Genomic DNA, 15,573 nt, shown 5'->3' on the forward strand with positions numbered 1-15,573 from the left:
ACATGGATGTTGCGTCATGTTTTTGGCGTTGATCTATAGGGATTCAGGTTTCTGTAGGCATTGTTGGGGCTAGATTGCCTTATATGGTGTTATTGTTATTGCATTGCCTTATAAAGTGTTGTTATCATTGATGTTGCATTTGAGATTTTCAGATGTATCTATACATGCATATGGATTGGGCTTCCAATTTTTATAGGTTGCATGTTTCCAGGGATGGATTTGTGGGTTTTTAGGTTTTTTCCTTGTGTTTAATAGATGGAATTATGGGTGACTAAACTTGCATGTTCACTTTTTTTCATGTGATTTGAGATATATGTGTGGCTGTATTTAACAATAGGCTATACTTTTTTGGATGTAGGAGATTTATTTGGAGTTGCAAATGGCAAGTGATGGAGTTGTCAGCGTCTATGGCAATGGTGTAATAAGCGATCCGAAGAAATCTTCATATGCAGTCAAGGTTGGTCTGGCGCAAATGCTTAGAGGGGGGGTTATCATGGATGTTGTGAATGCTGAACAGGCTAAAATAGCTGAAGAAGCTGGGGCTGTTGCTGTGATGGCATTGGAGCGAGTGCCTGCTGATATTAGATCTCAAGGAGGAGTGGCTCGGATGAGTGATCCTGGGCTTATCAAGGAAATTAAGCGTGCCGTGACTATCCCTGTGATGGCCAAGCCTAGAATAGGTCATTTTGTTGAAGCCCAAATTCTAGAGGCCATCGGTATTGATTACATTGATGAGAGTGAAGTGCTGACTGTTGCAGATGACATGCACCATATCAACAAACATAATTTCCGTATACCTTTTGTGTGTGGTTGCCGGAACCTTGGTGAGGCACTGAGAAGGATTGCTGAAGGAGCTGCTATGATCAGGACCAAAGGAGAAGCTGGTACTGGTAATGTTATTGAGGCATAAGCTTGGATGATATACGTAAGCTTCAAAGCTTGGATGATGATGATATACGTAAGCTTCAAAGCTTGGTCTGTTTTGGGTGATATACGTAAGCTTCAAAGCTTGGATGATGATGAAGTTTTTACCTTTGCTAAACAAATTGCTGCTCCCTATGAGCTTGTGAGGCAAACCAAGCAGTTGGGAAGGCTTCCTGTTGTGAATTTTGCAGCAGGAAGTGTTGCTACACCTGCCGATGCCGCCTTGATGATGCAGCTAGGTTGTGATGGTGTTTTTGTAGGTTCAGGCGTGTTCAAAAGCGGCGATCCAGCTCGCCGGGCTCGAGCAATTGTACAGGCTGTAACTCACTATAATGACTCCCACGTTCTGGCTGAGGTCAGTTGTGATTTAGGAGAAGCCATGGTAGGAATCAATCTCAATGATGAAAAAGTGGAGCGATATGCACAGAGATCAGAGTAAAATCATAATCATGGAGAATACTACTTAAAGATGATGTTTAGAGTAGAAGCTTGGTTTCAGCGATATTTATGATGATAATGATACAAAACTCTATTTCGTATAATGTCTGAAAAATCTATTTATGATGATAGAAAACTCTATTTATAATGTCTGAAAAATCTATTTATAATGTCTAGAGTAGAGGCTTGGTTTTCGGATGGAATTTGTTATTTGTTATTATAGGCAACAAAATGGTCTTTTTCGAGAAATTGTTGATTGAATTGCAACAAAATTGTAACCAATGATGTGTGTTTTCAAACAATGATGGCTTTTTAGAGTTTATATGTGTCTTCAGATAATGATGGCTTGATGGCTTGTTGCAGGGTTCATGTTAATAAAATTTGTCAAAAATTCAGCATCGAACATTCAAGATTGTAAACATCCATCTGCATTGAAATCTAAATCTAAATAATTTGATGAATTGGAATCTATTTTTTTTTAATGTTTTGAATTTTTTTATCTAATTCATGTTAATTTATTAAATTAATTTATTTTAGTATTTAAATTATTCACATGGTTGTTGTGTGGTTGATATTAATTTATTTTAATTTTTAAATTTATAAAATAATTTAATTATTTTGATTGCTTATATATATATATCTATATATATATGTTGCTTAAAATCAATATAGATGTATTTTAACTTTGAATCTACTAAAAATCAAAATTAAAAGAAACACAAATTTTAGAGATGCAAATATTTCTCTAAAACTAAGAGTTAAAATAAATCTATACATTGTAATATTCTTAAATTGAATCATTCCAATTAAAATATTAAATATTATTAAATTGGATTCTCAATTATATTTTAATATTATTATATTTTAATATTATTAATTTAAATCATGTTAGGTTAAATATTTAATTTAACATTAACATTAAGTATCTAATATATACTTTATATTTGTAGAAATTGTATTTAAAATTTTTATAAAAATTATTTTATGACAATTATAGGACTTGTATATAATCATGTGTCACATTATGATAGTCTTGAAGAAAAAAAATGTAATATAATCATCAAGAACCATCATGTATCACATTATAATAGTCTTGAAAAAAATTAAAATGTAATATAATTAAAAACCATAACAATTTGACATCAAATGTTACATTTTATCTAAATCCTCAAATATAATTAAAAATATATAATTATAAAAAATATAACAATTTAATATAAATCAAATATAATATATAATATAACACAATATTATCGTTAAAAATATCTCCATCAATCAAATTTTAACAAATATCCATCCATCCATCAAATTCATATATAAGAATTTATCTTTTTCATATCTGTTACCTAATTCATATTAACTTATTTTAAAAATAAAATTTATAAAATACATTAACTATTTTAAAATTCACCTTATTGTATGGTTTAGTTTAATCTATTTTAATTTTTTACTTTATAATTATATTTGGTTTACAAATTTATAAATTAATTTAATTTAATTAATTAATTAATTAATTATTAATTTTTAATTTATTTTAATTTTAAAATGTTATATAATTTATTTTAAAAAATTTAAATCAAAGCAAAAATAAAATTTTAAATTTTAAGTCAAAATAAAAATAAAAATTGACATGTTTTTTCTAAATTTATTTCAGTTTTAAAATATTATATAATTTATTTAAAAATAAAAAGTAACATGAACCATGTCCTAAGGTGAATCTTAATATAGCTAATTTATTTTATAAATTCAAAAATTAAAATAGATTAACATAAACCATAATCTTAAAATAACTAATTTATTGTATAAATTTAAAAGTTAAAATGAAGTGAATTTTAAGATACTCAATGAAATTTCTAAATATATTTTAATAATGAATTATGTAGTAAAGTGAATCTTAAAATATTCAATAAAATTTTAATATATGCAATGAATTTTAAAATATTCAATGAAATTTCAAACTATATTTTAATTGATTGATGGATGTTAGATTGTGATATTTTTTAATATTAATTTTGTGTTATATTATTTATTATATTTGATTAAGAAAATGATTGATGGGTGTTAGATTGTGATATTTTCTAATAATAATTTTGTGTTATATTATTTATTATGTTTACTAAAAAAAATTTATTTCAAATTTAGTTATTATAACTTGTTATAGTTTAGAAATTTACCAATAATAATATTTTTACATTTATTTTAATTATAAAAAATAAAGTTATTTTTTAAAATTATATTATAATTTTTAAAATATAAATACCATCAAATTATTTGTACTATATCAAGTCAACACTAAACCCACACTCCAGAGTACAAATATACACTTATACTACAAAACACAAATATATATCTATATAAATATAATATACTTTTAAAATACAATGTCATTAATCAAATAAATATAAAAATATTTTCACCCATTTCACAAAGTACACATGACATTTATATTTTAAAAATTATAATATACTTTTAAAAACAACTTTATTTTTTAATAGAAATAAGTGTAAAAATAGCATTATTGGCCCTCCCAAACCATCCAATCGAATGGGTGGAACAACTAAATTTGGAACAGGATTTATCTTGTTTCATTTTAACTTTACATAATATCATGAGAGAAATGTAAATGTTTGGATTAATAAATTATCAAATTTAAATTCTGTCATGAATAATTAGTATAATAGTTAAGATAAATAAATTATTATATTTAATTTTTTAATAATTAATATAATATTTTTAATTAATTATTTAATAAATATTTAAAAAATTAAAAAAGTTTAATAGTTTTGAAGGTTAGTTTAATTAATCTAGTTTTCGTCACTCAAGTATCTCAAAATAATGGAGAAAGTTGTTATATTGTTTTGATTACATTTTTATTTAGGATTTAGTTCTTATTATTCGGGAATCTATTTGATCTCCCTAACTAAATGTACTCCTATACATTTGTATTGGTTGTCTTTTTTTATCATTAATTTGAGACAACATTGTGGTAGCCTGTGGGCTCCTCACCTGAGGTTTGGGGAGTTACATTCAATTTGTTTTTTCTTCCTAATTTTGAATCGGTATCACAGCATTAGGGTTGAATTAACCCCGTGTGGCTGTGACTTGTGGGGTTAGCTCTTGTGGTTGAGACTAACGTGGTGAGACTTTGTGGCTGAGAGAGATTGGTAAGCATGGAGCCTCATCTGTTAGTGAGGGTAGGTGTGAATATTTCTGTTAGTGAGGGCAGGTGCGAATATTTCTATTCGTGAGGGCAGGTGTGAATATTTCTTGGCGGATTCAAAGATCTACCATATTTATGTGTGGACCAACGTGATGACATTGCAAAGCTCCATTGTCTGTTTGAGGATCGGTGTGAATATTTCTGTTAGTGAGGGCAGGTGTGAATATTTGTTGGCAGATTCAAAGATCTACCATATTTATGTGTGGACCAACATGATCACATTGCAAAGCTCCATTGTCCAAGTCACTGTCCTATTGTAGGTGGAGCATAGTGGATTTTGGTGTGGACTAGTGGAGGCAATCTGAGTTGGGATTTGTTAAGCAAAGAAAAGTCATGTTTTATATTAGAGCTGACCTACGCACACTTAGTATTGTATAGTGCGTAGATTTGGCAGATTGTGCAACTTTTATTAAGAAAAAGTGAGAATATTTGTGCAGGTTCTATTAAGGAAAATTTCCTAGTTTGCACAACTTTTATGAAGGAAAAGAGAGAAGATTTGTGCAACTTTTATTAAGGAAAAGTGTGCATGCACTGACAAACTTATAAGATTTTTCTTCCACGCACTATGTTTGTGGTAAGAGTGCACAAGTCCATTTTTTTTAGAATTTGTAAATTGGTTAAGATTCATTTTATTTGTGTTTGAAGTTGTGGAGCCTTTTTCTAGATTTAATTTGAGTAGAGCATGGAACCCTATATATATATATATATATATATATATATATATATATATATATATATATATATATATATATATATATATATATTTCCAAATATGATTAGGCTATGTATTAACAATTTAATTTGTAGAATATGAATTATAAATAAAATATTTCAATGTCAACTATGTATATACTATATCAAATAAAAGGAATATTCTATATAACACATTTTAGTAGTTTAGCCCTAAGGGTTAGCTCAATTGGTCAAGGCCTTGTTGCTAAAGCACCTTGTGTAGTTAGGCTTAGATTAATTTTCCATATTTTATTTGTTAAAAATGTTTAATATGAATTTTATATGTGTAGTAAGAGAATTTTTATTCCATTAGTAAGCTTTTTAGGGAAATAATTATAGGGTGAGAGTCCTATGGATATATGTTTTCTACTTCCGAATATCCCAATATGATTAGGAGGTGTGCTAATATTTTAATGTGTAGAATGTAAATCTTAAATATTTTATTAGTTAAAAAGGTTTAATATGAACTTTATGTTTAATATGAATTTTATATGTGAAGTAAGAGAATTTTTATTCCATTAATAAGTGTTTTAGGGAAATAGTTATGGAGAGAGAGTCCTATGGATATATGTTTTCTACTTCCAAATATCAAATATGATTAGGGGGTGTATTAATATTTTAATGTGTGGAATGTAAATCTTAAATGTTTTATTAGTTAAAAAGGTTTAATATGAATTTTGTATGTGAAGTGAGAGAATTTTTATTCCATTAGTAAGTTTTCTAGGGAAATATTTATAGACAGAGAGTCCTATGGATATATGTTTTCTACTTCAAATATGATTAGGGTGTGTATTAACATTTTAATGTGTAGAATATAAATCATAAACATTTTATTAGTTAAAAAGGTTTAATATGGATTTAGTTATATGTGAAGTGATAGTGTTTATTCCATTAGTAAGCTTTCTAGGGAAATAATTATAGAGAGAGAGTCTTATGGATATATATTTTCTACTTCCAAATATGATTAGGGCTTAATGTGTAGAATGTAAATTATAAATAATATCTCTCTCAATATATATATGTTAGTGTGCTGTTCAAAATCAACATATATCCATCTTAACTTTGAATCTACCAAAAGTCAAGAGACGAGTTTGCATCTTCTCTTCGAGGCTTAGTAGATCAATTAAAATAGATCTATATTGGTTGTAATATTCTTAAATTGAATCATTTCAACTAAATATTAAATATTAATAAATTGAATTCTCAATTGTATTTTAATATTATTAAATTCAACAATTTTATGTTAAATACTTAATTAACACTATGAGATATTAAGTATATAATATGTACTTTATATTTGTACAAATTGTGTGTAAAAAAATTAGAAATATCATATTATGGCAATTGTAAAACTTGTATGCAATCATGACTAATGGGACATTAACATAAAGTTTTGATGAAAATTAAAATGCAACATAAACATTGAGAACCCTAACAATTCAACATAAATGGATTATGATTAATGTTACATTTTATGGGAGGTCATATGTGATGACCCCGTAAAACATGTAATTATGAAAGTTACTATGGTAAGAAACTCATGTGAATTATTAATTACTGTGTTAAATGATATTATTTATTTTATGAATGGAAAATATTTTGAAAAATGCTGGTAGTCTCCTAAGGGAGGATTTCTAAAGAAAGAAACAGTTATAAAAACTGAAAAAGGAACTAACCCTTCAGCCAGGAAAAGTCCTGGGAGGGGAAAAATCCCTAGTCAGTGATGACAGAGAGGGAGAGAAATTGAAGAAAGGAAAAAAAAGAGAAAGAAAGGGGGTTAAGTCTGGTGAGGACCAGATAACCCTAGCACAACTGTGCATGAGTCTTGTTGAGGGCTGCAGGCCTGCAGGATAGCTCGGGGGCAGAACCCAACATAGCGTTGGATCTCATGGCTGGGTGGATAAGAGCAAACCTTTAAATTGCAGGTGAACTTCTTGAGCTATATCTCTGGTGCCTAATAGACCAGGTATGCGTTATTCATCTGAACTAAACTACTGTATTAGTATGCTTGGTGCTTGTATGGAAAGTATGGCTGCACCTGAGTTTCTGTTATTGACTAGATGGAACAGTATGCATATAATACCTTAACAGTGTTTAAGAGTGCCTAAGATTGGCTATTCAAAGAAAATAGAAATTATCTGTTATATTCTTTGCATAATAATTGTAAAGAAAACGAAGCATGATAACTGTGTACAGATTAATGCTTGATATCTGTAATGATAACTGTATAGAGGACAAGTCAGACATCTGTAAGAAAAATGATGCATGATAGCTGTGCAAGAACAACGCATGATTTATGTAAAAGAATGATGCAAATAGCTGTAATAAGAAAGATGCAGGATAACCGCATGAATATGATACATGTAGTATATAGGAACAATGCTCAATCTGTATTGAAAAGCCAAAGCATAGAAACGATACAAAGAACCGAAAGTTCATAACCATATACAGAGCATGTGAGTGCGTAGTATATTTACCAGTTAACTGTGAGAGGGTTTCTGTGCAAAACTAACAATGTAATGGTTATAGAAAACTGCTAAAACGACATCTAACAGTCATATTCCTAATACTGCCGGAGCATACATTGAACCTGTAAAAGCGGTTCATGGTATGAGTGAAACCCTCGGCCGTTTCAAGGTGAAACCCTCGGCCGTTCCAATGCGGAACCCTCGGCCTGTACCTAGGGTTTGAGCCGATATGAGTATATAAACAGAAAACAAGTAAATCTAACGTTGTTTAAAAACAAAATACAAAACAACACATTAATATAACATTATAGAACCGCTGTGGAGACGGCCATCGAACCACTGTTTCCAGCCATACCGTGAAAAACTATTACAGGAATTATGGAGACGAAACCCTCGAAAGGAATACGTCTCAGCCTGTCAACAGAGAAACGAAGTATCCGTAGCAAGACAAGCTCGAACCATTTGGAGCAAATTCATATGTATAGCAAAACAAGCTGTAGACACAGAACAACCGAATGGAAAAACATGCATATTATATTTAACAGGTAAACAACAGAGATAATCATATAATAACGATGGGATAAATAAACCCGAAAGAGTACCACGAAGGTCTGTCCATTAAATATTCAGAGAACCATAATCTCTCATAAATACAGAGTAAATCATAATGGCACATTCCCAAATAATAGAAGCCTTGATTTATCTCGTTAGGTTTCGGCGAGGGAGGCCGTGAATCCCTGAACATGAATATACAAGTGATATCAAATAATACACAGAGACTGTAAACCAGAGAAGACGCAGGTACCGGCATGGGAAAGCCGACCTCGCATCCTAGCCAGGGTTTAGCCGAAGGTGAGAACCCTGAGTCAACACATTGAAGAATGCCATGAGGAACCCCCTCAGGCCGAGAGAAAACACATGGAAATCTACCAGCTACTTCCGCCTATCGTATTAACTATTTACTATAACGATTGTGAGGGTCTAGTACCTGGAATGTCTCGACTGTACCATTCCATTCCTGAGTGGTAGGAGTATGAGAAGCACGCCCTGCACATGGGAATTTCATTAGAAGTAAACATGAATGCATTAACCAAAACAATGTAATCCTGATCAAGAACCCACAGTGTTATAAACAATAAATTTACAGCCGAAAGTAATTGATGAAGTGGTAGATACCTGTGTTGGCTTGCCGAGACCTGGCATAGGTTGCAGGGTTAGAACCGCCGATTGGAGCAAGGGTTCGGTCTCTCCTCCAAGTGCAAATGAACCCGCAATGAGCGACTCGGTGGACTTTATGAAACCCGATAAACCCTGAATCGATATCAACCCTTAGATCAGTGTAGAAGATCCTCACCGTTCCTTTGTATGGCAGTTTGGCGCGCGAACCCGGCGGATTCCCCAAGGCTTCACATGGCCTCTGTCCGGCGGTAGACACCTGTCCAGGGTAGGTGAAGCTATTTAGTATTCCGACCACACCTGGCATGGGAGCAGATCAGAAAAGCAAAGCCGGTGGCCTCGTTCCGTTGACCTTAACCGTATGATGAGAATCGTTAAGGGTTCATAATCCATAAGTCTTGTGGTAATCTGAAGTTAAGTGATTGATAATCATATAGGTGTCATCATAGCAGCACGGTTAGTGCTTAAGTAAATGCAAGCATATATAATGTTTATGGTCAGTTTAGGATCAAGTTTATGAAGGTCCACGTAACAATAAGGTTTACCATGAATTTTTTTTTTTTTATATGGGATATTACTGTGGAGTGTGACAATGTGGTATCAGAGCAGAGGTTTCAAAACTGTGGCCTCTGGAGCAGTAAGATCCAGCTGCATGGAAATTATCATATAGTATATGTATGAGGAAGAATTAAATTCCGCTAATTGGTTTCTGTTTATTAATTAGGAAACAAATACAGAAACAACAACCGATAACAGCCAACAGTAAAGATGGAGGGAATGCAGGGAGCGGATGGCGTTCCTCGGGAAAATCCAGAGCTGTGGATACAGCTTGGTGCAGAGACACGCAGCACCAATCTGGCGATACTGCAAACTGTTCAAGAACTGAAAGATGAAATGGCACGTCTACGAGAAGACAACGCGCGATTGACAGTGGAACAGGAAAGAATATTGAAGAGTCTGTCGCAAAGACAAAATCCACCATTAGCCAATCCCAGTGCGGAACAGCAAAGGGCAACTGAAGAACGAAATTATGCACCTGAAATTTCAGAGGAGAAGGAAGATCATTCTGACAATGTAGTAGAACAGCAGACGCCAAAGAGACAGAGAATGGAATTACAGGGAGAATTCCGGAAAATTAAACCTCCACATTTTGATGGAGAGCAGGAGGAAGCGGCAGAGGCTTGGTTAATTAACATTAACAAGTACTTCCAGCTGTATGAGTATGATCAGAATCTGAAGGCGCGGCTGGCCATCTTCCAGCTACAGGGCAAAGCAACCTTGTGGTGGGAAGAAATCAAAATTGTAAAAGGAGTAAGTGAGCAGAACATAACCTGGGAAAAGTTTTAGAAGTACTTCAAGGAGAGATATCTAACTGAGCGTTTCTACGATGAGAAGGCACGGGAGTTCCATGATTTACGACTGGGACAGCAGTCCATGGACGAGTTCATTAACCGCTTCACCTCCCTGCTTCGTTATGTACCATATATCAAGGAGGAGAAGGCCAAGGTGCAAGATTTGTGAGCAGTTTACCAGCCTATATAAGATAACGTATTGAGTTTGATAACCCCAGGACAATGGATGAGGTGATTCGTAAGGCAAGAATCTGTTATCAGCAAAACAAGCAGAAAGGAGACACTTCAAATAAAAGGTGGAATGAAAGAAAAAGCAACAGAATTGCTGGTAATAGCAAGGGAAGTCGTGGTAATGGCAGCAAGGTTGCTGGTAAAGGACAGATTGGCAGAAATGTAGCAAAGAGTACCTTTCGGACTAAGCCAAGTGAGAGCAGAATCAGTGAACCACCTGCCAGGTCAGACCTTGAAGGGATGACCAGACCTCCAGTCCAATGTTGGGGTTGTGGAGGCCCACACTACGTGAAGAATTGCCCTCAGCGTAAAGGAGTGGATCAAATATCTCAGATCCAAGAAGCATCAACTGTTGGAGAGGTGGCGCGCAGCATGCCAAGAATTAACGCAGCTCTGGAGGACCGTCAAGCGGAATACCAGCCGAGCATGGTGGAATTTGAAGGTAAAATTTCCAATCTTTCTATAGCTGTTCTTATTGACCCAGGAGCTACTTTAAGTTATGTTAGCCCAAAAGTAGTAGAACAGTGTAAGCTGTCTTCTGAAAAGTTCAAGAATCCATGGCTGGTACAGCTAGCCACAGGAGCTAAAAGAAGAGTCTTAGCCAAAATTAATAACTGTCCTTTCAGCATAGCTGGACAACCAATTACAGCAGACCTGAATGTGCTTCCATTGGGGTCCTATGACATCCTGATTGGTATGGATTGGCTGGAAAAGCATTGGTCGTTGGTGAACTGCAAGACCAAAACCATTTATTACAAGGATGACTTGGGACAGCAGCAAGAATTACAGGGAATTAAACACCCTGTACAGATCCGGCCTATCACTGCCTCCCAGCTAGCTAAATGTCTCAGGAAGAAGTGTCAAATTTACGCTATTCAAGTTGGTTATGCAAACCAGAAAGACAAAGTATCTGCATTAGACAGCATTCCGATAGTGCAGGAATTTGTGGATGTCTTTCCTGAAGAGGTACCAGGACTGCCTCCGAAAAGGGACATAGATTTTACTATAGAGTTAATACCAGGGGCAGCCCCGGTGTCACGGGCACCGTACCGGATGAGCGTACCCGAGTTGACAGAATTAAAAATGCAACTGCAAGAGTTGCTGGACAAGAATTATATCCGCCCCAGCGTGTCACCGTGGGGAGCTCCAGTACTATTTGTCAAAAAGAAAGATGGAACCCTCCGTATGTGTATAGACTATCGTCAGCTGAACAAGCTCACGATCAAGAATAAGTACCCCCTGCCTCGGATTGACGAACTCTTCGATCAAGTGAAGGGAGCAAAGGTATTTTCCAAGATTGATTTGCGATCTAGTTACCATCAGATCAGAATTAAAGAAGAAGACATTGCCAAAACCGCTTTCAGAACACGCTACGGACATTACGAATTTGTGGTGCTGCCATTTGGCTTGACCAACGCACCCGCCACCTTTATGTGTTTAATGAACAGCGTGTTTCACAGGTTTTTGGACAAATTCGTGCTGATATTTATAGATGACATTCTGATATATTCTCGTTCCCATGAGAAACACAAAGAACATCTCCGGATGGTGTTGCAAACTCTCCGGGAACATCAGCTGTATGCCAAATTTAGTAAGTGTGACTTTTTCAAGGAGGAAATCCAATATTTGGGCCATGTGATTACTAAAGAAGGAATAGCAGTAGATCCGGAGAAAATAAAGACGATTATGGAATGGCCCATACCCAAGGATGTAGCCGATATCAGATCCTTTATGGGACTAGCTGGCTATTACCGAAGATTTGTGGAAGGGTTCTCAAGGATAGCCTACCCTATCACTTCATTGCAGAAAAAGGGAAAAGTATTTAAGTGGACAGCGGAATGTCAGCAGAGTTTTGATCAACTGAAGCATTTACTCACCACTGCACCCATCTTGAGTATAGCCGATCCTAATAAGGATTACGTTGTGTGCACTGATGCAAGTAAAGAGGGTGTGGGAGGAGTATTAATGCAGGAAGGGAAAGTAATTGCGTATGAGTCGAGAAAATTAAAAGAGCATGAGCAGAAGTACTCTGCTTACGATCTAGAATTAACAGCTGTTATTCATGCGCTAAAAATGTGGCGTCATTACCTCTTGGGGAGGAAATTTCTGTTGTTAACAGATCACCACAGCTTGACTAATTATTTCAGTCAACCTACTTTGAATGCAAGACAAGGTCGTTGGGCAGATTTCCTAAGCGGATTTGATTTCGAGATCAAGCACTTAAAGGGCAAGGAGAATCGGGTGGCTGATGCATTGAGTCGAAAGGTGCAGTGTTTGTGTGAACTTTCAGTCAGCAAGTGGCGAAATTCTCTGTTTGAGCAGATTAAATCAGCAGCAAATCAGGATGCTGAATATCAACAGTTAAAACAGCAGGTACAACAATCAGATAATGAAAGATTGCAGCAAGGTTATACATTGGACAACGCTGGTATGCTGTACTTTAATAAGAAATTATATGTACCTAATTCAAATGACCTTAGGAACCTGATTTTGGACGAGTTCCATACCAGCCACTATACTGGCCATCCAGGGTACCAAAAGATGGTCACTGCACTAAGGAAAGAATACTTCTGGCCTAGAATGAAGAAGCAAGTGGTTGAGTACTTGGCAAAGTGCTTAGAGTGTCAGCAGATTAAGGCAGAACATCAGCATCCGGCCGGGCTGTTACAACCTTTGCCTATTCCGGAATGGAAATGGGAAACCATTTCCATGGATTTTATAACTGGTTTGCCTCGAACAAGGAAAAACCATGATTCCATCATGGTAGTGGTGGATAAGTTGAGTAAAGCGGCACACTTCATACCCGTGCAGTCCACTTATAAAGCGGTGCAAATTGCTCACCTTTTTATGCAAAATGTGTTCAGATTGCATGGACTACCAAAAGTAATCATTTCAGATCGGGATGTAAAGTTCACATCCACCTTTTGGAGGACGTTGTTCGCTGAGTTGGGAACACAGCTAAACTTTAGCACAGCATATCACCCGCAAACCGATGGTCAAACCGAGCGAGTAAATCAAGTGTTGGAAGATATGTTGAGGGCGTATGTGATGACAAAACCAAAACAATGGGAAGAATATTTGCATCTGGTGGAATTTTCATATAACAATGGATATCATACCTCGACACAATTAAGCCCTTTTGAGGTTCTGTATAGGCGAAAATGCCGCACACCCTCAAGTTGGGGTGGGCCTGAGGATAAGCTGAGTTTGGGTCCGGAAATGCTTAAAGAGATGGAAGACATGGTGAAAAAAGTGCGTGCCAATTTGAAGGCTGCACAGGACCGACAGAAAAGTTTTGTAGACAAAAAAAGAAGGTTTAAGGAATATCAGGTTGGAGACCACGTGTTTGTGAGGATCCAAACCAGAAGGAGCACATTGCAATGGAGCGGATGCGCCAAGCTGGCTCCTCGGTACTTTGGTCCTTTCCAGATCTTGGCTAGAGTGGGGCCGGTGGCTTACCAACTCGCCTTGCCAAGCCATATTAGAATTCACAACGTGTTCCACGTCTCTGTCCTAAAGAAATATGTATACGATCCTAAACATGTGATCAAATGGCAAGATGTTTGGGTAAGAAATTAAGTCCGATGTTTTGGAACATGCAGATACACTTAATGGAAACTGATTGAAATTATTGATTGTCTGCAGGTCGAACCGGAAGGCGAGGTTCTGGTCGAACCACAGAGCATTCTCGACCGGAGAGAAGTGCGGCTGCGGAAACGGGTTATTACCCAAATTAAAGTGTTGTGGCAGCACTATGGGCCTGAGGAGGCTACATGGGAAGACGAGGAAATTATGAGGAAGGTTTACCCGGACTTATTTAATGGGAATAGACATCGGGACGATGTCCAATCCCAGGGGGGGAAGATGTGATGACCCCGTAAAACATGTAATTATGAAAGTTACTATGGTAAGAAACTCATGTGAATTATTAATTACTGTGTTAAATGATATTATTTATTTTATGAATGGAAAATATTTTGAAAAATGCTGGCAGTCTCCTAAGGGAGGATTTCTAAAGAAAGAAACAGTTATAAAAACTGAAAAAGGAACTAACCCTTCAGCCAGGAAAAGTCCTGGGAGGGGAAAAATCCCTAGTCAGTGATGACAGAGAGGGAGAGAAATTGAAGAAAGGAAAAAAAAGAGAAAGAAAGGGGGTTAAGTCTGGTGAGGACCAGATAACCCTAGCACAACTGTGCATGAGTCTTGTTGAGGGCTGCAGGCCTGCAGGACAGCTCGGGGGGAGAACCCAACATAGCGTTGGATCTCATGGCTGGGTGGATAAGAGCAAACCTTTAAATTGCAGGTGAACTTCTGGAGCTATATCTCTGGTGCCTAATAGACCAGGTATGCGTTATTCATCTGAACTAAACTACTGTATTAGTATGCTTGGTGCTTATATGGAAAGTATGGCTGCACCTGAGTTTCTGTTATTGACTAGATGGAACAGTATGCATATAATACCTTAAACAGTGTTTAAGAGTGCCTAGGATTGGCTATTCAACAAATAGAAATTATCTGTTACATTCTTTGCATAATAATTGTAAAGAAGACGATGCATGATAACTGTGTAAAGAATAATGCTTGATGTCTGTAATGATGACTGTGTAGAGAACAAGCCTGACATCTGTAAGAAAATGATGCATGATAACCGTACGAGAACAATGCATGATTTATGTCAAAGAATGATGCAGAATAGCTGTAACAAGAACGATGCAGGCTAACTGCATGAATGCGATGCATGTAGTTATATAGGAACTAATGCTCATTCTGTATGGAAAAGCCGAAGCATAGAAACGATACAATGAATCTGAAAGTTCATAACCATGTGCAGAGCACGTGAGTGCGTAGTGGAAATATATTTACCAGTCAACCGTGAGAGGGTTTCTGTACAAAAATAACAATGTAATGATTATGGAAATTATTAGAACGACATCTAACAGTCGTATTCCTAACACCGCCGAAGAGTACATTGAACCTGTAAAAGCGGTTCATAGTATAAGTGAAACCCTCGGCCGTTTCAAAGTGAAACCCT

The 15,573-nt window shown here is 35.6% G+C and overlaps 1 long non-coding RNA gene and 2 pseudogenes across 1 annotated transcript; 2 read left to right on the forward strand and 1 right to left on the reverse strand.

The window, feature by feature from the left end:
• The first annotated feature begins 379 nt into the window (after window positions 1–379).
• Window positions 380–910, forward strand: LOC149148567 (putative pyridoxal 5'-phosphate synthase subunit PDX1 pseudogene; annotated as a pseudogene).
• Window positions 911–966: 56 nt separating this feature from the next.
• On the forward strand, window positions 967–1,363 carry LOC149148568 (putative pyridoxal 5'-phosphate synthase subunit PDX1 pseudogene; annotated as a pseudogene).
• Window positions 1,364–8,553: 7,190 nt separating this feature from the next.
• Window positions 8,554–9,032, reverse strand: LOC149148569 (uncharacterized). Its single transcript, XR_016263654.1, has 3 exons — window positions 8,959–9,032; window positions 8,771–8,829; window positions 8,554–8,643 (listed from the first exon to the last, which is right to left on the reverse strand). It is a non-coding gene; the product is annotated as an uncharacterized LOC149148569 (long non-coding RNA).
• Between the last annotated feature and the right edge of the window lie 6,541 nt (window positions 9,033–15,573).

Source organism: Pinus tabuliformis, chromosome 9 (genome assembly GCF_031772625.1).
Source record: "Pinus tabuliformis cultivar Carrire ecotype Pingquan chromosome 9, CPIR1, whole genome shotgun sequence".
Classification (NCBI taxonomy): domain Eukaryota; kingdom Viridiplantae; phylum Streptophyta; class Pinopsida; order Pinales; family Pinaceae; genus Pinus; species Pinus tabuliformis.